This window comes from Ovis canadensis, chromosome 2 (genome assembly GCF_042477335.2).
Source record: "Ovis canadensis isolate MfBH-ARS-UI-01 breed Bighorn chromosome 2, ARS-UI_OviCan_v2, whole genome shotgun sequence".
In the NCBI taxonomy this organism is placed as follows: domain Eukaryota; kingdom Metazoa; phylum Chordata; class Mammalia; order Artiodactyla; family Bovidae; genus Ovis; species Ovis canadensis.
In genome coordinates this window covers 229,996,786-230,019,194 of record NC_091246.1, presented here as the reverse complement: position 1 = coordinate 230,019,194, position 22,409 = coordinate 229,996,786, and the positions used below count along the sequence as shown (strand labels likewise).

The 22,409-nt window shown below is 41.3% G+C and overlaps 1 protein-coding gene across 2 annotated transcripts in view; it reads right to left on the bottom strand.

Annotated features, from left to right (window-relative positions):
* The window catches only part of SGPP2 (sphingosine-1-phosphate phosphatase 2), a 155,715-nt gene that overhangs the window by 121,626 nt on the left and 11,680 nt on the right, over positions 1-22,409 (bottom strand). The gene's annotated exons all lie outside the window — the stretch shown is intronic.

The following is a 22,409-nucleotide window of genomic DNA, read 5'->3' as shown; positions in this document are numbered from 1 at the left end:
AGGTCTTAGCTGCAGCACTCAGGATCTTCGCTCTTCACTAAAGCATGTGGGATCCCTAGTTATAGCATGCGAACGCTTATTTGTGGCATGTGGGGTCTAGTTCCCAGACTAGGGATTGAACCCGGGCTCCCTGCATTGGGATTGAGGAGTCTAAGCCACTGGACTACCAGGGAAGTCCCCAGAGGTTCTCATTTTAAAAGAGGAATTCTGCAGCTTCAAGTGCTTGTTTGAACTTGGAGAAAGGCTTAAACTTCTCTTTGCTGACCAGACCAACAGAGCCAAGGTCACAGGAGAGAGTCCTGCACTTTGAATTCTGACCTCCTTACTTTGGCTTGGCCCATATGTAACTGGCTTTTCAAAAGTTAGTTGTCAGAATCTTTTCCCAGGTGGTGTTAGTGGTAAAGAACCCGCCTCCCAATGCAGGATGTCAGAGATGCCAATTCAATCCCTGGGTCAGGAAGATCCCCTGGAGAAGGAAATGGCAACCCAGTATTCTTGCTGGGAGAATCCCATGGATAGAGGAGCCTGGCAGGCTCCAGTCCATAGGGTCGCACAGACTCAGACATGACTGACGCGACTTAGGATGCATGCATGCCAGAATTGTTAAACTCCCTAGAATTCATACTTCTTTGGGGAATCAAAGTCTGGCAACAGTGTGAGTTCCCACTGACCCTGTGATGAAAATCAGCTGATTCGCCTATGGGTCTGCCTTCTTCAGGGCCAGCCTGTGTCCTCCATGTCCATCCAAGTCTTAAACCTGACCACCTTTGCATCTCACCTGGCCCAGGTGGGCTTTCCAGCCAAAGGCTGTTAATGCTCCTGTGTCCTCACCCAGAATGCCAAAGACCAGTTAACCAGGCGCCCCCTTCCCTTTTCTGCAGCCCAGCCTCCTCCTCCCTCATCCTTCAGACAAAGTTCATTTGGTTCCAAGCACCACAGAGAGAGAGACAAGGCAGAGAGTGCTGGTAGAAGGCAATGTGTGTAGTAATCACACAAACAAACATATGTTTGCACAATCTCCGCAGACGGGAATTCTCCAACCTCTTTCTCTAATCCAATCCTAATGTTCAGCAACCTTCACTGTCAGGAAATTCTGGCATGAATAACCCAAATCCTTCACGCATCTTAAACCCATTTCCTCTGACTCTCTGCTCACTGGAGATGGGGAACAGCTGGTTACCGTTCTCTGTACCAAGTTCTTTGTCAACGAGATGACTGGATTCTGGCTCTGGACCACTGTTATAATTAGGAGTCTGACCAGTTTCACATTGTGCAGTCTGCAAAAGCATGTCAAATGGGAAGATACACTTCTGAGGAGGCTGTGCTTTAGAAATGCGCCATTGGGGGAACACGATCCCTAGCCACACCACCAGGCTGCTCACGGTTTACAAATGTGTGAATGTGAGGTTTCGGTGTGGAAAAAAAATAATATATTTTTCTGAGGCTAGCTCTGCAATGTGAACACATCAAAGGAGACAAAGACTCCATAAAAGACACCAAGAGAAGCAATACACAGAGTGAGCATTTATTCTGGGCTTTCTATGCTATTACCTGTATTATCTCAGAGACTCCACATCTAGGCACTAAGGCAGAAATTAGGATTAGGCCTGCTTTCCAGAGGAGGACACTTGGCCATACAGAGGCTAACTTGTCAAGTTTATACACCAGTGAGTGACAGAATAAGCTCTGAAACCCAAGTCATTGGAGTCTAGAGCCTACAACCCCTCAACCATCTCTCCATCCTGCCCATAAACCCATGCTGGCCCAGACAGCTCAGAGAATGGAACATAGTCCCCGTGTTTAAAGCTATTGGCCAGTGACGACCAGGAAGTGATGGCAAAAACCAGGTGGCTGGTCCCTGATATAGAGGACTGGCAAAATTCAAAGGAGCTTGACGCCATAGAGGTTGACTTCTTCTCATATGCAGAGTCCGACAGGAGATGCTTGGTCTCCACTTAAAGGCAGACGTTAAGTGGTTCCCCAGGTCCCAGCTGGAAGACTTCCCAACTATATGCTCTGGGGCTCGACATGAATCAGAGGCCAGGTTCTGCCAATTACCGCCTGGCTGCTCTGGATCCCAGCCTGCCCGCCTCAGTGTGCCCAGCAGAAAAGTGGTGATGACAAAGCTGCCTCCTGGTGATGCTAGAGACACATCTCTCATCACTCTCCATCCCCGGGTTGAGCTGTATGTCTCCTCACTGCACTTATTTCCACCTGACATTATTTGTTTCTCTGGTTGTTATTTTGCCTTCTTCACTAGCCTGTAAGCTCAATAGTGAAGGAGCTTGTCTGCTTTATTCACCATTGTATACCAGTGCCTAGTTCAGCACATGGTGAAAGTGAAAGTGATAGGCAGTCAGTCATGTCTGACTCTTTCAACCCCATGGACTGTAGCCTGCCAGGCTCCTCTGTCCATGGGATTTTTCAGGCAGGAATACTGGAGTGCGCTGCCATTTCCTTCTCCAGGCAATCTTCCTGACCCAGAGATTGAACCCGGGTCTTATACACTGCAGGCAGATTCTTTACCATCTGAGCCATCAGAGAAAATCAGCATATGGTAAACTGCTGGTTAATATTTGGAGAATCATGAAATCATTAGGAGGATTAAGTGAAAACACCCATGGAAAATTTAATAAATATTAGTTTTTCTTCTCAGTTTTCTCCTTCAAACTGAATAATCTGTTGTCTTATGTGTCTGATTTATCAGCTTTGGTTCCCTCTATGGCTATGCAATGACTACTCCAATCTTTCCTTGTACAGCTTTGACCTCGAAATCAGGGTTCTTTGCTGCCCAGAGAATACCTCCTGAATGGCCCAGTAACTCAATTTTTCAGCATAGCATCTAAGACATCATTAATTGCTTACTAGAAACTACTCATCTCCCTTTGGCTTATTAGCAAAATCAAACTCAGACTGGACTTTGGGCAATGGGGCAAGTCAACCTGGACGATTCTTTTTCCCTTACCAGCCTCATTTGCCAAAGACTTGGATGTAACTAAGAGACTGACCAACAAAAAATTCTCAGCCTAGCATTGAAGAATCGATTGAAGGACTTCCCTGGTGGTTCAGTGGTTGAGAATCTGTCTGCCAATGCAGGGGACACAGGTTATATCCCTGATCAGGGAAGATTCCACATGCTACAGGGCAACTAAGCTTGTGCACCAAAGCTACTGAAATCTACACTTTAGAGTCTGTCCTCTGCAGCAAGAGAAGCCACTTGCAATAAGAAGCCCACGCATGGCAACCAGAGAGTAGCCTCTGCTTGCTGCAACTAGAGGAAGCCCTTGCACAGCAGTGAAGATCCAGTGCAGCCTAAATAAATATTAATAATAAAAATTTTTTAAAAAGAACAGATTGAAGAGCCAACTAGCCAACTTCCACTCTTTTCCTCTGCTGTTGTCAGTCTGGTTTCCTAAGTGTCCCTTTCTCATAGCACACTCGTTCCCACCACCTGTATTTCACTCTGTGGTGCCCTCTTTCTGGAATGTTCTCTCCATCTCCTCCAACATTACAAATCCTCTTCATTCTTCAAAACCTATCCTGTCCTTTCTCTCAAGCCTCATCCAAGGACAAAGCTCCTGGGCTAGTGTATAAATGAGGCAGGTGGTGGGTCCACCTAAGCCTAGTATTGGAAGGATTCAAAGAGGGCAATGTCCAGGGCTTCTTTTAATCAGCAGTCATCTGTCTTTTCCATGTACTCCCACCCACAGCAGAGTCTTTTTTTGTTTTAATTTTTTAAATTTATTTATTTAAATTGGAGGCTAATTACTTTATACTATTGTAGTGGTTTTTGCCATACAGTGACATGAATCAGCCATGGGGGTACATGTGTTCCCCATCCTGAACCCCCCTCCCACCTTCCTCCCCATCCCACCCCTCAGGGTCATCCCAAGGCACCAACCCTGAGCACCCTGTCTCATGCATTGAACCTGGACTGGTGATCTATTTCACATATGATAATATACATGTTTCAGTGTTATTCTCTCAGATCATCCCAACCTTGCCTTCTCCCACAAAGTCCAAAAGTCTGTTCTTTACATCTGTGTCTCTTTTGCTCTCTCACATACAGGGTCATCATTACCATCTTTCTAAATTCCACATATGTGCATTAATATAATGTATTGGTGTTTTTCTTTCTGACTTACTTCACTCTGTATAATAGGCTCCAGTTTCATCCACCTCATTAGAACTGATTCGAATGCATTCTTTTTAATAGCTGAGTAATATTCCATTGTGTATACAAACCACAGCCTTCTTATCCATTTGACTGCCGATGGACATCTAGGTTGCTTCCATGTCCTGGCTATTGTAAACAGGGCTGTGATGAACACTGGGGTACACGTGTCTCTTTCAATTCTGGTTTCCTCAGTGTGTATGCCCAGCAGTGGGATTGCTGTGTCTGTTTTAATTTTTTAAAAATATTTATATATTTGACTGCATAGGGTCTTAGTTGTGACCCTATGCAGTCACAAAGATCCCATGCAGGATCTTTGCTGCATCATGCAGGATCACCAGACTCTCTAGCTGTGGCATATCAGCTTAGCTGCTCCTCAACATGTGGGATCATAGCTCCCCGACCAGGGATTGAACCCACATCCTCTGCACTGCAAGGTAGCACCGATCATGAGGTTAAGTCCTCTAAAAGCAGTGTCTCTGATGGCCTAACCAGTCCAAAGTGATTCTATGTCCCTCCCCTGGGGACCACTGCCTACATCCAAGAGTATCAGGCAAAACATCCTCGTCCCCAGGGCAGCACACACCATTTCTGAGGGTGTCCTGAAGGCTTCTACCCTGGGAACCCCAGCCTTTCTCCCTTACTTTGGAATTTTCTAGACCAGGAGCTGCAAATTCAAATGCCTACATGGATTAAGCAAGTCATGTAAATCAGCAAAGCCAAGCAACAGCAGGTGTGGGATAAGATGTGGTGGAAGCCTGTTCTGGTTGAGAGGCTTCTGCAACTGGGAAGCAGCCTCTTCCAGTCATACAGGAATGCAAGCAGGTACTGCTCCAGATCTCATTTTCTTAGCCAGAAAAATCTAGAAAGATGTTGCTAGTAAAACCATGTTTGAACAAAGCATATGTGTAGCCAACACTAGGTTTGCCTCGTTTGCGACCTCTACTTTGCAGTTAAAGAAGAGCCACCCCAGGCAAGGTCAGGTCCCAGCAGTGGAGGTTAGTTACCATCTTTATCACACATGGTTCCCCATAAGGGTGGGTGGCCTTATTTTCAAAACTCCACACCTTGTCAATGGAAAAAAGGATCAGGGGAGACCCTCCTTTTCCCTGGTCACCAGATAGTTAACATTCTCCTAGGTTGGGGTTTGGCCAAGGATTGACGGAAACCTTGACACCCATATGTTCGAAGCTTTATCTTATTACTCATGGACACAATTTCTTTTCCCATTTCTAAGTTTTAAACTTACAAAGTTCTAGTCTTAAGCATGAAATCTTTTTGACACAAACTGCAACAAAAAAATCTCCAAGCATTTTTTTCCTAGATGATATCCACATTTATTGTTTTCAAAAATCTGACATCAGCTGTCCTATATTTGGCATGTTTCAAATCCTCTTAATGATTCCATTAGGAATCTTAGAAGCATCTTCTTTTGAAATGTTCTCTTCAAGTTTTCTAATGGGGAATGAGGGAAGCTGAGAAAGGAAGACCTTGCTCAATTCCACATCGATGATCTTAGAGAATTTGTCCTTTCCCCTCAGGTCATGCTCATCTGTCTCCTTGTCTCCCCGACAGACTGACAGTTCTTCGAGAGCAGGAGTGGCAGGCCCATGTCTCTTGCTGAGAGCTCAGGGTGTGACCCCTGATCTGGTACATCATTAGATGCTTCATACAGATTGGCTGAACATGAATAGTGTCTTTTCAGAGCAAGGAACACTCTAAAATGCACTTCCCACATGCATGAGGGGAAGCGGGACCTGGGAAAGCATTTTCGTGGCAGATGATCAGATGCTGTGAACTAACAGAAAGAAGGAATGCCAAATTTAATACATTTTAGTGCAACAACTGAAAGTGTAAGATCGGCCCAAATTTTAAGGTAGAAGCCACTAGGAAGTGGCATGGAAAGATTTGCACTGCTTATATCAACTTTCCTCCTCCCCACCACTCATGCCCTGCCATCAGAGATTCATTCCAGACAAGGTTCTTGGATTAAAAAATAGCAGTAGGGATATTAGCAGTAGTAGGAGCCAGAGTAAGTAGCATTGGTGGTGATGGGCTGGCAGAAATGATGGTGAAGGGGCTTCCCTGGCAGCCTACTGGTTAAGACTCTGCATTTCCATTGCAAGGGACACAAGTTCCAACCCTGGTCAGGAATTGAGATCCCACAAGCCACAAAGCAAGGCCAAAAAATAAAATAATAAATTTTTTTTTAATGATGGTGAAAATAGTTAGCATTTGAGGGCTAGCTTGCAGCTACAGCAATGTGTCTGGCATTCCCACTGATGATCTTATTTGCATCTCAGGACTCTTGGAGGTGTTGTTGGTGTTCAGTCCCTAAGCTGTGTCCAACTCCATGTGACCCCATGGACTGCAGCATGCCAGGGCTTCCCTGTGCTTCACCATCTCCCAGAGTTTGTCCAAATTCATGTCCATTGAGTTGGTGATGCTAACCATCTCACCTGTTATTACTCTCCTGCTCCTCAATGTTTCAGAGATAAGGTGACCAAGGTGGTATGGCTTACTCGATCTGTTCAAGGTCACAGTGTTTGCAACTGTAAGAAGCCAAGCACTGTTTTGGCCCATTCCTTATACTGCCTCCCTGCAAAGTACAGCACAGACATGGAACACATGGCCTTCTGCTGGGGCACAGGCAGCGATGAAAGGTTGCCAAAAGTTCTGTAGCACATGACCCAAGCTAACAAAACCTATGGTTGAAAAGACAAAAACAGGAGAACAAACTATGGCAATGCCTGTTCCTAGCAGAACACAGATGACCTGAGGCACTACCAGCAAAAAGACATGATTGGAGGCACAGCAGAAAGGAACATTACTGCTTTTCCTTCTCTCCAGGCTGGCCCCTCCTAAATCCTTTCCTTCAATAAGAAAAAAAGGCAAAATTAAAAAATGAAATTCACAGGGTAACACATGATATACTACTTCCTAAGATAATTTCTGATCTTAATTGGTGACATACTTTCAATTTTAATATGTGATCATTTTTAGGGGATTAACTACTAAAAATGTCATTTTCCTTTTAAGTGTGGGTGTCTGATAAAGGTCAATGTATGAAAATATGCTGATTCCTTGTGATTCAGTCCTTGGTCACTCTGATTTCTGGTTTGTTCACATAGCCCCTTGCTCACTGATCCACAGATTCTTGCTCTGCTTTTGGTCAGAATTGTCAGAATACTGAGCTAAAACAGTGTCTGCTCTGAAGAAGGAGGAAGTTAGTCCCTGAGTCAAATCTTTCCAATGTGACTCCATTATATTTTGTGGATTCATAAATGTTAGACACGTCAGACTTCATACATGAGTACAGAATCGCACTGCAAGAAGAAACCTACTTATTAAAAAATATTTGGAGTTTTAGCCAAGAGATACTCATGCAGTTAACCCCTTAGGAATTGGGTATTTTATATGCTCAGGAATATTTACATAACTAAGCAAATTTTATGATACTTTATGATACAAATTTTATGATATGTATCTAATATTCACAGAGACATGAAGATAAACTCTACAATTAAGTTGTTCAGTGTTTTTTCTGTGCGTATGAAAAATATCACCCAACAAAGCCAGAAGGGGTGGGGGAAAGGGCTGAAGGAAGATATTTTTTAAATATACAAGTACAGAGACTTTGCTGGCAGTCACGTGGTTAAGACTCTGTGATTGCAATGCATGGAGTACAGGTTCAGTCCCTGATGGGGGAGTAGACCCCACATGCTGAGTGGCATGGCCAAAAAATAAAATAAAATCACTTTCAAACTCATCTTAAAAAATGGTAAAAAAAAAAAAAAAAAAACTTAAAAAAAAGAAAAAACAAATGTTAAAAATAAAAATACACTAGTACAAAACATGTTAGATTTTTTCATAATATCTGCTATAAGCAGTGAATATTGCTGTTGATTACATCATGCCACAGACAGTATATCCCATAAATGGAAAGTTGAGTCAACAAAGAAAATCTTTTAACTCACCCTTTCATAAGATTAAACGAGATTAAGAAAAAAAAAACCCACATATGATCCTTTTATTATAGATACAGAAAAAGAATTCAACACAGTTGAGCCAAAATTCATGAGAACATCTCTTGTCAAGCAAGCTTGAAAATGCAGGGGAAAACTAAATCAAGTTTAATACTCTACGGTGAAATGTTAAAACAATTTGCTTAAACTCAACAACAAGACAAGAATGTGTGGTAGGTATTACCACTTCTGCTCAACATAATACTTGAAGGTCCTTATCTGTGCAGTAAGGCAGAAAAAAATTGATAAATGAAAGGTATAGGAATCAAAAAGGAAGAAACAAAATCCATTTTTTAAATTTTCATAACAAACACAAAGAAATATGAGACAATTTGTTGGACTTAATAAAGGTTTGGCACAGCTGCCAAATCAATAGACAAAATTCAATTGCATTCTAACACATCAGCAGAAAACCAATTTCAAAACATTGCTTTGATACTAACAAAAACATAAGACAGCTAGGAATAAATCAAGCAAAAAGGTACAATATTTTATGCGGAAAGTTGTACAACTCTACTGAAAGACATTGAAAAGAATTAAATAAATGGCAGGGCTTCCCAGGGGCTGCTAGTGGTAAAGAATCCATCTGCCGGCTCAAGAGTCACAGATTTGATCCCTTGGTGGGGAAGACCCCCTGGAGTAGGAAGTGGCAATACACTCCAATATTCTTACCTGAAAAAGTCCATGGACAGAGGAGCCTGGCAGGCAACAGTCCATGGGGTTGCAAAGAGGTGGACACAACTGAAAGACTAAGCAAGTCTGACTAAGCACACACACACACACACAAAACCTGACAAAGATGCCACACAAAAAGAAAACTACAGGCCAATATCACTGATGAACATAGATGCAAAAATCCTTAACAAAATTCTAGCAATCAGAATCCAACAACACATTAAAAAGATCATACAACATGACCAAGTGGGCTTTATCCCAGGGATGCAAGGATTCTTCAATATCCGCAAATCAATCAATGTAATACACCACATTAACAAATTAAAAAATAAAGCCATCAGTTCAGTTCATTTCAGTCGCTGAGTCATGTCCAACTCTTTGCGACTCCATGAATCGCAGCACACCAAGCCTCCCTGTCCATGACCAACTCCCGGAGTTCACTCAGACTCATGTCCATCGAGTCAGTGATGCCATCCAGCCATCTCAACCTCTGTTGTCCCCTTTTCCTCCTGCCCCCAATCCCTCCCAGCATCAGTCTTTTCCAGTGAGTCAACTCTTTGCATGAGGTGGCCAAAGTACCAGAGTTTCAGCTTTAGCATCATTCCTTCCAAAGAAATCCCAGGACTGATCTCCTTCAGAATGGATTGACTGGATCTCCTTGCAGTCCAAGGGACTCTTAAGAGGCTTCTCATGATTATCTCAATAGATGCAGAGAAAGCCTTTGACAAAATTCAACATCCATTTATGATAAAACTCTCCAGAAAGCAGGAATAGAAGGAACATACCTCAACATAATAAAAGCTATATATGACAAATCCACAGCAAACATTATCCTCAATGGTGAAAAATTGAAAGCATTTCCCCTAAAGTCAGGAACAAGACAAGGGTGCCCACTTTCACCATTACTATTCAACATAGTTTTGGAAGTTTTGGCCACAGCTATCAGAGCAGAAAAAGAAATAAAAGGAATCCAAATTGGAAAAGAAGTAAAACTCTCACTGTTTGCAGATGACATGATCCTCTACATAGAAAACCCTAAAGACTCCACTAGAAAATTACTAGAGTTAATCAATGAATATAGTAAAGCTGCAGGATATAAAATCAACACAAAGAAATCCCCTGCATTTCTATACACTAATAATAAGAAAATAGACTTAAGGAAACATTTCCATTCACTATTGCAACATAAAGAATAAAATACTTAGGAATATATCTACCTAAAAAACTAAAGACCTCTATATAGAAAACTATAAAACACTGGTGAAAGAAATCAAAGAGGACACTAACAGATGGGGAAATATACTACGCTCATGGATCAGAAGAATCAATATAGTGAAAATGAGTATGCTACCCAAAGCAATTCATAGATTCAATGCAATCCCTATCAAGCTACCAACGGTATTTTTCAGAGCTAGAGCAAATAATTTCACAATTTGTATGGAAATGCAAAAAACCTCGAATAGCCAAAGCAATCTTGAGAAAGAAGAATGGAACTGGAGGAATCAACCTGCCTGACTTCAGACTATACTACAAAGCCACAGTCATCAAGACAGTATGGTACTGGCACAAAGACAGAAATATAGATCAATGGAACAAAATAGAAAGCCCAGAGATAAATCCACACACCTATGCACACCTTATCTTTGACAAAGGAGTCAAGAATATACAATGGAGTAAATCTCTTTAACAAGTGGTCCTGGGAAAACTGGTCAACCACTTGTAAAAGAATGAAACTAGAACACTTTCTAACATCATACACAAAAATAAACTCAAAATGGATTAATGATCTAAATGTAAGACCAGAAACTATAAAACTCCTAAAGGAGAACATACACAAAACACTCTCTTACATAAATCACAGCAGGATCCTCTATGACCCACCTCCCAGAATATTGGAAATAAAAGCAAAAATAAACAAATGGGACCTAATTAAACTTACAAGCTTCTGCACAACAGAGGCAACTATAAGCAAGGTGAAAAGACAGCCTTCAGAATGGGAGAAAATAATAGCAGATGAAGCAACTGACAAACAACTAATCTCAAAAATACACAAGCAACTCCTGCAGCTCAATTCCAGAAAAATAAACGACCCAATCAAAAAATGGGCCAAAGAACTAAACAGACATTTCTCCAAAAAAGACATACAGATGGCTAACAAACACATGAAAAGATGCTCAACATCACTCATTATCAGAGAAATGCAAATCAAAACCACAATGAAGTCCCATTTCACACCAGTCAGAATGGCTGCGATCCAAAAGTCTACAAGCAATAAATGCTGGAGAGGGTGTGGAGAAAAGGGAACCCTCTTACACTGTTGGTAAGAATGCAAACTAGTACAGCCACTATGGAGAACAGTGTGGAGAATCCTTTAAAAACTGGAAATAGAACTGCCTTATGACCCAGCAATCCCACTGCTGGGCATACACACCAAGGAAACCAGAACTGAAAGAGACATGTGTACCCCAATGTTCATCACAGCACTGTTTATAATAACCAGGACATGGAAGCAACCTAGATGTCCATCAGCTGATGAATGGATAAGAAAGCTGTGGTACATATACACAATGGAGTATTACTCAGCCATTAAAAAGGATACATTTCAATCAGTTCTAATGAGGTGGATGAAACTGGAGCCTATTATACAGAGTGAAGTAAGCCAGAAAGAAAAACACGAATACAGTATACTAATGCATATATATGGAATTTAGAAACATGGTAACGATAACCCTGTATGCGAGACAGCAAAGACACATAGATATATAGAACAGTCTTTTGGACTCTGTGGGAAAGGGAGAGGGTGAGGGTGGGATGATTTGGGAGAATGGCATTGAAACATATATAATATCATATATGAAATGAATCGCCAGTCCAGATTCGATGCATGAAACTGGATGCTTGGGGCTGGTGCACTGAGATGGCCCAGAGGGATGGTACGGGGAGGGAGGAGGGAGGGGGGTTCAGGATGGGGAACATGTGTATACCTGTGGCAGATTCATGCTGATGTATGGCAAAGCCAATACAATATTGTAAAGTAAAAAGAAAAAAAAAAAGAGCTAGATATAATTTTTTAGGGATGACTGTATTATAAAGATACCAATTATCCTAAAATCAACTCATAGATTTAATACAACTCCAAATAAAATTATGTTAAAACTGACTTCATCTACAAATTATTTTGGGCTTCTCAGCTGGCAAAGAATCCACCTACCAATGCAGAAGATGTGGGTTCGATCCCTGGACTGGGAAGATACCTCAGATTAGGAAATGGCAACTCACTCCAGTATTCTTGTCTGGGAAATCCTATGGACAGAGGAGCATGGCAGGCTACAATCTACAGCGTCCCAAAGAGTCAGACATGACTGAGTACGCATGCACACAAATTATTGTTTAGGAAAGTGAAGAATATTACTTTTGAAAAGAAAACTATCATTCATTTAATTTTTGAAATTAGTAATTAGGCCCTTCCCTCATGGCTCAGATGGTAAAGAATCTGCCTGCAATGCAGGAGACCCGAGTTCTATCCCTGGGTTGGGAAGATCCCCTGGAAAGGAGATGGCAACCCACTCCAGTATCCTTGCCTAGAAAATCCCAAGGATGGAGGAGCCTGGCAGGCTACAGTTCATGGGGTTGCAAAGAGTTGGACATGACTGAGCACCTAACACTAAGTTTTATTTTAAAATAAAAATGAATGGATTAAGTTATTCAATTGAGAACCACATCAAACATGTGGCAATGGTAGTTGAGATGCCCTAAGTCCAATCCTACTTTGAGATCCCTTTACTTTAATCACTGTCATCAGATTAAGAGGAGCCAAGATCCAACACAAAATATGCCCAAGATACTGCCATCAGGTAACTAACAAGCTAAACCAGCTAAAAAGTAAAAGTGAAAATGAAAGTCCTATTCTTTGTAACCCCATGGACTGTAGCCCACCAGGCTCCTCTGTCCATGGGATTTCCCAAGCAAAAATACCAGAGTGGGTTGCCATTTCCTTCTCGGGGGAATTTTCCTGACCCATGGATCAAACCTGCATCTCCTGCATTACAGGAGGATTCTTTACCCTCTGAGACACCAGGGAAGCCCAAACAAGCTAAAAACCACTTACAATCATTTGGATCTACAACAGTAAGAAGAGATCTTCCAAAGATCTTCTTAAGAAACAAAAAATCCTTGCCAAAGGTTGCTTGAAGGGTGGGGAGTGACAACAGACAACATCTGCTTTTCTTAAGACCTTCCTGAGCTGTCTAATAAAACATTTTGGGCCAAGAAAAGAGATCCTTTGCTGGCCAAAATCTTTAATTAAATTATTATTCCCAATAGTTCAGAAGAACATTATGTATTTAAAGCTCTTGGAATTTCACATGGTTGTTCGGACAGACAAGGAAAAGGTGTTCTGTAATTTCACTCAGGGTTCTTATGCATACATGGAGGGAGCCATATTGTTTTTAAGAAGGCTTTCATGTAAGCCACATGATTTAATAATATTTCCTCAGGGGTATAGATCATGACCAATACAGCTGATATTTGAGACTCTCTTACAAAAATGCCAATGGTAATTTTTTAAAAAGAATTCTTACGTGGAGCAATGTTAGTAATCTTAGTAACTAATATTCCTCAAAAGTACAAAATGGCCTAAGACTTTTTTCTATAAAACAACAATGCTTTAATCTTATCTAAACATAAAACCACTACCTTCTAGAGCAAACAAAACTATGCAGAAAATACAGAAAAGCATGAAAAAGAGAAAAGTTCCAAATTCCCAGAGAAAACCACTGGTAAGATTTGCTTCATCCCTACAGACCCTTTAAAAAGTTGTTCAAACATGAACTTATACAGTTTTTAAAATTCGGTCATAAATATTTTTTATATATGCTCTTTTTTTGGGGGGGGAGAACGAGTTGAACCATATATCATGGATATTTCCATGTCTAGAAATATATGGAATTTTAATAAATTTGAGATACCCTTTCAATATTGTGATTAAGTTTTTCCTTTTGTAGAAGACAGCTGAAAAAACCTTTTACAATTAGATATTTGATAAACACTTTCTGGTAAAAACTACTTGTGGGAGGGACTTCCCTGGTGGTCCAGTGGCTAAGACTCCATGCTCCTGATGCAGGGGCCCTGGGTTTGATCCTTAGTAAGGGAACTATATCTCACATGGCACAACTAAGATCGGAAACAGCCAAATAAACATACATTAAAAAAAAAATCTACCTGTGGGAGAAAAACATAAATCTAACAAACAGGGGTGAAGGGGGCCTACCACTTGCAGAGTATACTGTTAACCTTGAGAGCAGGAAAAGCAGCCATTAAAATATGAACTTGTGAGTTTCTTTTCAGCTAACCCATTGCCATAGCTTCAATGGTGCTGTGCTCAGTTGTGTCCAACTCTTTGCAACCCTATGGACTGTAGCCCACCAGGCTCTCTGTCCGTAAGATTTCCCAGGCAAGAATATTGGAACAAGTTGCTATTTGCTATTTCAGGGGGTCTTCTCAACCCAGGGATCGAAACTGTGTCTCCTGTACCTCCTGCACTGGCAGGCCGGTTCTTGAACCAGCTGAGCCATGGGAAGCCATAGCCTCTTGAAATTTGGAGTGCAGTTGAAATAAAGAGAAATCCCCATTGCCTTTTATGTGTATCAGAGAGAATGCTCTCTTTTATAATTTTTTAAAAATATATTTAGTTATTTGGCTACACTGGGTCTTAGCTGTGGCATGTGGGATTGAGTTCCCTAACTAGGGATGAAACTGGGCCCCCATTGAGAGCTTGCAGTCTTAGCCACTGGACCACCATGGAAGTTTCTCTTTTACAATTTTTAATTTAAAATTGGTCAACTATCCTCAATGAAATTACACACAGGCGAAGTAAACCTCTGGCAATCCACTCCAGTACTCTTGCCTGGATACTCCCATGGGCAGAGGAGCCTGGTAGGCTGCCATCCATGAGGTCGCAAAGAGTCAGATACGACTGAGCAATTTCACTCTCATGCACTGGAGAAGGAAGTGGCAACCCACTCCAGTATTCTTGCCTAGAGAATCCCAGGGACGGAGGAGCCTGGTAGGCTGCTATCTATGGGGTCGCACAGAGTCGGACACGACTGAAGTAACGCAGCAGCAGCAAAGTAAACCTTAAACATCATCTTATGGTGAATAATCTCTTCATTTTAGTGTATACACTAAATACACTAGTGTATTTCAGCTAGAGCTATGCCACAGGGAGGAAAAATAGGTGAAATGGTAGAAATGGAGCACAGATCTCAGATAACTCTTTCAAGATGTTACGTGGTTCAAGAAAGACAAGGGTGTGAGACTCTAGGCAGGCTGAATGCAGATGTTCTGTCCTGGGTAAGGAAGGGGTGAAGATTTTCAGCCTGTTTGTAGACATAAAAAACGACAACTGAGGGCAGACAAATGATGTGTGAATTTGACCTGCTTGTAGTAGCATCAAGTTGAACTGATGTAAAAAACAGAAACCAACAAGATTTTTTAATGTAAAAATCCTGCAGTTATAAAACGAATCAGTCGAATAAAAGTTAAGGGCAAACGTGCTTTTTGTGACCCTCAAACATTTCCCTGTGTTCATCCTCGGTAGATAGGTGAGGCCAGTGAGGAGGTTTCCAACCACCCCAGTTCTGGAAACAGAGGGCCCTCAGGGGAAGGTCTCCCCAAGGTTGCACACTGGGTTTTCAGTTTCTAAGTCATGTCTGTCTCTTTGAGACCGCCCCTCCCCGCCGCCCCCCCCCCCCCAACCCTGCCATGCACTATAGCTCAGGCTACTCTATCCATGAGATTTCCCAGGCAAGAACACTGGAATGGGTTGCCATTTCCTTCTCCAAGGGGTCTTCCCCACCCAGGGATCGAATTCAGGTCTCCTGCATCTTCTGTCTGCCAAACGGATTCTTTACCACTGAGCCACCTGGGAAGTGTGTGTGTGTGGAGTGCCTGCAATTAGAGTTGTGATGCAATTAGAGTATCCGGGACCCATTTTTACAAGGCAGTATTGATTTTTAAACCATAGATTCACAAGCAATAGCAAAAAGGTAGTAAGCAAACTCCTGTATAGCCTTCACCCATTTCCTCACAGAGGTTACATTTCACATAATTACATCTCACATGATTACATAATCAAAATCAGTAATCTTTCTACTTGTAGAGGCTAGTTAATTATTAATATTTCTGTCTGGAGTCAAGAAAGTATGTGGATCTCATGAGTAAAATGTACTCTAGAAAATGCTCCTCTTTTAAAAAAACAAAACTAGGAATCGAACATTGGTGCAGTGTGTAGAGTTATAACAATTTACCACACATGTAGATTCAGTAACCACTACTGTCATCAAGTTATAAAGTTTTTCCATCACCATAAAGATATCCCTCGTTACCACAAAGATATCCCTCGTTACAACCCTTTTATAGTCATGCCCCTCTGTTCTTAATCCCTGGCAATCATTAATCTGTTTTCCCTCTTTATACTTGTGTCATTTCAGAAATAGATAAACGGAATCATGCAATATGTGACCTTCTGAGATTGGCATTTTTACTCAGCATAATGCCCTTGGGATCTATCCAAGTTGTTGGGTCTATCAACCGCTCATTCCCTTTAACAGCTGAGTAGTGTTCCATGGTATGGATGTACCAGTTTGCTGAGCCACTGTCTGCTGAAGGACATTCTGGCTGTTCCCAGTTTGGGGGTTATTATAAAGCTGCCATGAACGATCATGTGCAGATTTTTGTATGCATACGTTCTCCTGCCTCTGGGAAAAATGTCCAGGAGTGCAACTGCAGGTTGCATGGTATGTTTGTTGGTGTTTAGTCATTAAATCATGTCCAACTCTTTGCAACTCCGTAGACTGTAGGCCAAGAGAACACACTGGTCATAGCAAACATCCTCTTCCCTACTTATTTAACTTCTATGCAGAGTACATCGTGAGAAACGCTGGGCTGGAGGAAGCACAAGCTGGAATCAAGATTACCAGGAGAAATATCAATAACCTCGGATATGCAGATAACACCACCCTTACAGCAGAAGTGAAGAACTAAAGAGCCTCTTGATGAAAGTGAAAGAGGAGAGTGAAAAAGTTGGGTTAAAGCTCAACATTCAGAAAACTAAGATCATGGCATCTGGTCCCATCACTTCATGGGAAATAGATGTGGAAACAGTGGCTGACTTTATTTTTCTGGGCTCCAAAATCACTGCAGATGGTGACTGCAGCCATGAAATTAAAAGACGCTTACTCCTTGGAAGGAAAGTTATGACCAACCTAGACAGCATATGAAAAAGCAGAGACATTACTTTGCCAACAAAGGTCCATTTAGTCAAGGCTACAGTTTTTCCAGTGATCATGTATTGATGTGACAGTTGGACTATAAAGAAAGCTGAGCACCAAAGAATTGATGCTTTTGAACTGTGATGTTGGAGAAGACTCTTGAGAGCCTCTTGGACTGTAAGAAGATCCAACCAGTCCATCCTAAAGGAGATCAGTCTTGGGTATTCATTGGAAGGACTGATGTTGAAGCTGAAACTCCAATACTTTGGCCACCTGATGCGAAGAGCTTACTCATTTCAAAAGACCCTGATGCTGGGAAAGATTGAGGGCAGGAGGAGAAGGGGACAACAGAGGATGAGATGGTTGGATGGCATCACCGACTCGATGGATATGATTTTGAGCAAGCTCCAGGAGTTGGACAGGGAAGCCTGGCATGCTGCAGTCCATGGGATTGCAAAGAGTCAGACATGACTGAGTGACTGAACTGAACTGGTGAGAGGGTTGAGATGGAGGCAAAATTAAGTGATCAACAAATGATAGTCCTGCTTCTCCAAAAGCAATCATTATGCCAGAATATACTACTTAATAAATAGTGGGAATATTCATTCCATTCTTTCTGTTTGAGGATATGTGTGTTGTAAATGACCGTGGCAAGACAGCCGTTCTGAAGCCTCCTCAAGGAGCCATGCAGAAGAGGGAGACCCAAAGCAGGGAGGACTCTGGAATTGTCTGCCACCCTCTGCACAACAGAACAGATTCGTTTCCCTGCTTTGCAGTCATAATATTATAAAGTGAGGGGAACATCCTCTATGCATACATTGCCTTCTTGGCTCAGAGTTGCCAGAGCATAAATGCTTTAACTCTTACAGAATCTTCAGCCCCTGCCCAAGGCAAATGAAGTATCACAAACATGTCACAGGCTGTTGACCGGGAAGGAGTAAGCAGAAGGACCAGGGGGCCAGGCACGACTTATGTAAACCCTGTGTCTGGAAGAGAGCTATCACCACCCCCCCATCATCCTTCACTCTTTCAGGCTCCAAATATTTCCTTTTTACAAGGAAAAATTAGAAATCCATTAGTTGTGAGATTATGTTAGCTGATGTACAGTGGAAGATCTTAATACACAATGGATAAACTGAAGAGACCATCAAAACTCAGTAAGGAAATCATTAAAATCACAGTGGAAAAGTGGATACAGTATAAAACCAGACCATTCAAGAAAATAACACAAGTATCCGCTAAACAAAAGAAAATTACTCAACCTCACTAGAGATAAAAAGAAATACAAAACCAAAATAATGAGATGCTTTTATCTGCTATCAGTTTGGCAGATTACTTTTTAAAATGAATGACAAAATTAGAGGATGAAAGTATACAGAAAAACAAGATATTTATAATGCCTCAGAATAGTGCCCTATAAGATACTTATTAATTACGAAGAGAAAAACATTTATGGAAGACATCACTGAAGCAGCTTAAAAGATCTGTGAAGTTGAAATTACTAGGAATGGAACAAATCCACATCATGTGCATCCTATAATATCTTGCTTGTGGCATTCCAGCTAAAATTGTAGAACCCGAATGGAATCATGGGAAAACATCAGACAAACCCAGGTTGAGGAATACTGTACAAAATAACTGGCTTGGACCCTTCAACAGTCAAGGTCAGAAAAGGCAGACTGAAGAATGTTCAGGTTGAACTAAACAGGCATACCAATTACACACAATTTTTGGCTTTGTATAAGATCCTAGAATAGCAAAAAGGGATTAGTAGAGCAACTCATGAAAACTGAATAAGGCTCATAGATTACATACTATTTCCTCATTTTGATAATTGTATTGTGCTTACATATGATGTTAACATTAGGAGAATACTGGTCAAGAGTATGTAGGAATGTTTTATATTATTTTTACAAACTTTTAAAAGTTTTATTTCAAAATAAAACTTAAAAATGCTTTGAAGATAATACTTGATGCTGTCCTTTATTCATAGAAACCTAAGTGTCGATAGACAGTAGAACATATAAACACACTATTGTATGTTCCTGCAATGCATGCCAATGGGCATGAAAAATGTACAGCTTATATGATTCATTTATATGAAGTTCAGGAGGAGGTGAGACTATGCTCTGGTGATGGGGGGAAATCAGTGGTTATCTGGGGGTGAGAGTGGTATTTTTTAAAAAACATTCTAACTACTTGGCTGTGCTAGATTTTAGTTGCGGCATGTAGGATCTAGTTCCCTGATCAGTGATCAAAATCCAGGCCCCTGACTTTGGGAGCTCAAAGTCTTAGGCACTGGACCACCAGGGAAGTCCAGGGAAGCTTTTTGAGGTTCTGGAATGCTCTATATTTTCATCTGGGCAATAGTTACTGGAATCCAGACATATAGTCGTATTTACATTTATTATACTGAAGTTATACTGCACTTATACTGAAGTTATATTTAATAAGGGCTTCCCAAGTGGTTCAGAGGTAAAGAATTTGCCTGCCAGTGAAGGAGATGCAGGAGATGGGGGTTCAGTCCCTGGGTCTGTGAGTTCCCTTGGAGGAAGACATGGCAATCCACTCCAGTATTCTTGCCTGGGAAATCCCATGGACAGAGGAGCTTGGCAGGCTACAGTCCATGGGGTCCCAAAGAGTCACACAACTGAGCATGCACACAGTATATTATAATAAAGAAAAAGAAAATGCAAAAAAGATAATAAATGCTGACAATAGACTAGCAGTCTTGGATTGCTGTTCAGAACAATAACTGAGATACATTTTCCAAAAAGCAATTTGGCAGTTAGTGTGAAGAGCTCTGAAATAAGCTTTTCTTTCAGTTCTCCAGAAACAATTAAATATTTAAACTCCAGTTGAAGTACAAAGATAAACAATGAAACAATCAAAATGCATAGTTAAGAAAATGCTTTAAAAATCTAAGTTACAATCATCTGATAAACTATAATACAAATATTAAATCATATAAAGACTATCCAGTGATCTCGGGAAACCCTCATGATATGAGTGACAGAAACCGATCTCAGTGTTACACCTTCACATGATGTTGATTACGTAAATATTCTATGTTTTCCAGAGACAAAGGGAAGTACTACTTTAAAACATTAATATTTTTCTCTGGGTTGCAGAATTATGACAGGATTTTGTTTTCTTCGTTATACTTTTTGGTGTCTTCCACTATTTCTAACATGAACATTCATTCCTTTAATAGTGGAAAAGCATAAACATTAATTTCAAAATATCTAATAGCTTCCAGGTTGAAAAAAATCAGGTCAAGATTCAGAAAGGAGAAAACCAACTTCTAATAGAGCCTCCTTTCACCTATCATGCTTTTAACAAAATCTTTGAAGTTCTACTTCACCGCCACCTTTTAAGTCACCTATCATATCAAGACAAGATTTTTTTTTTTAACTGCAAAAACAAAAAAAGTTCACCTATGCCCTTTCCCCATCAATTAAGCCCTGGCCTCTCAGCTGCCCTGGTGACTCAGAGGGTAATGAATCTGCCTGTGATGCCGGAGACCCAGGTTTGATCCCTGGGTCACGAAGATCCCCTGGAGAAGGGAATGGCCACCCACTCCAGTATTCTTTCCTGGAGAATTCCATGGACAGAGGAGCCTGGCAGGCATAGTCCATTGGGTCTCAAGGAGTGGGACACAACTGAGAGATTAACACACCCTTTTTCAGCTGCCAACATTCTACCCTCAGAAGCCCTCTTTGCAGGATCATGAACTCCTCCCCTCCTCAGCCCCTGCTTTGATGAGCTGTTTCCCATAAAATGCTGTGAGAACAAAGTTTTTGCCACTTGGCAAAATCAAAACATACCCAGAGATCAAGCTTCTCCTGCAGGCATGATTGCTAAATACACAGCATTAACAAAAAGGCAAGAATGAATCCGGTGTTTTGTTTCATTTTGTTTTATTAAACAAAGAGGTATAAAACTGCCACTTAGCATTTGAGGGACCAGAGGCAATATTTCTAAATGGTTCCAAGAAACCAGTACTCCCCATTCCCAAAATTCCTAACCCTGCTCTCAAGATCTCAGGTGGTTCACCTCTTTCCCTACTGCCTTCCACCCTGGTGCACGCCCAAGGATTCTTTCTTTGTTTTCAAAACACTTTGCTAATTAGCCTACACTGCTTCAAGCCAAAGTCAAGAGGAAAAAAAAAATGTGAATCACAGTGTTGCCGGATTTTTCAGTATCTCATTTTCTTAATAGTGGCTCAGACGATAAAGAATCTGCCTGCAGTGCAGGAGACCCAGGTTTGATCCCTGGGTCAGGAAGATGTCCTGGAGAAGGGAATGGCTACACACTCCAGTATTGTTACCTGGAGAATTCCATGGACAGAGGAGGAATCTGGCGGGCTACAGTCCATGGGGTCAAAAAGAGTCGGACACAACTGAGCGACTAACACTTTCACTTGTTCATTTTCTTAATATGTAGAAAATATCTCACCAGGCAAGTCAGATTATAACAACCAGTGTATGCCCCAATTTTAGTATTTCCATAGCTTTCTAACAGAGAAAGGAGCCTTCCAAATGTGTTGCCAGGAAACGGTGACAGTATTATTTTCTTCCAGGAAAACTGTACCAAATGAAATGCAAGAAAAATGCCATTGCTCGAGACATAATTCTTATCAGGACAACAGAAGATTTAATCATTAACTGTAACCACAGAAGCAAAAGTGCTTTTAAAATTGGGAAGTTTCAACCTCTTAATTATAAGTCAAAAGTTAAAATTAGATTAGACTTGCTATCAAAAGCCTTCCTGAAACAGTCACCTAATCACATTTTTAAAGTTGGCAGGTGTTTCACCATCATCAACTTCTAGCGATACCTGAATTCCCTTCACAGTGTCCAACAGAAGAAAGCAAACCAATTAAAAAAAAAAGTTATTCATTAATCAAAATCCTTCATCAGTTTCCTGGATAAAAAGGAAGGCGCTAACACTTGAAAACACCATTAGGCTTAAAGGAGGACACAGTCAGACAGAGTGGTCAGGGACCAAATGACCCCAGTTCTGACAGGAGACATCACATTTCTGCCAAGAAAGAAAAGGTTGCGCTCAGCACAGTTACATGCTTCGTTCAACAGGGAGTGCCAGGTCCCTGTTGACAGATTAACAGGTTCCAGGCACATGTTAGCTTGAGAACGTATAGCTGAGGAAGAGAAACCTGGCCTCTTCTCCCCTCTCCCCACACCCCAGTTCCAACTTCACAAAAAATGCTGGAACCAATGATTTAATTGTGATTATGTGCAAGTC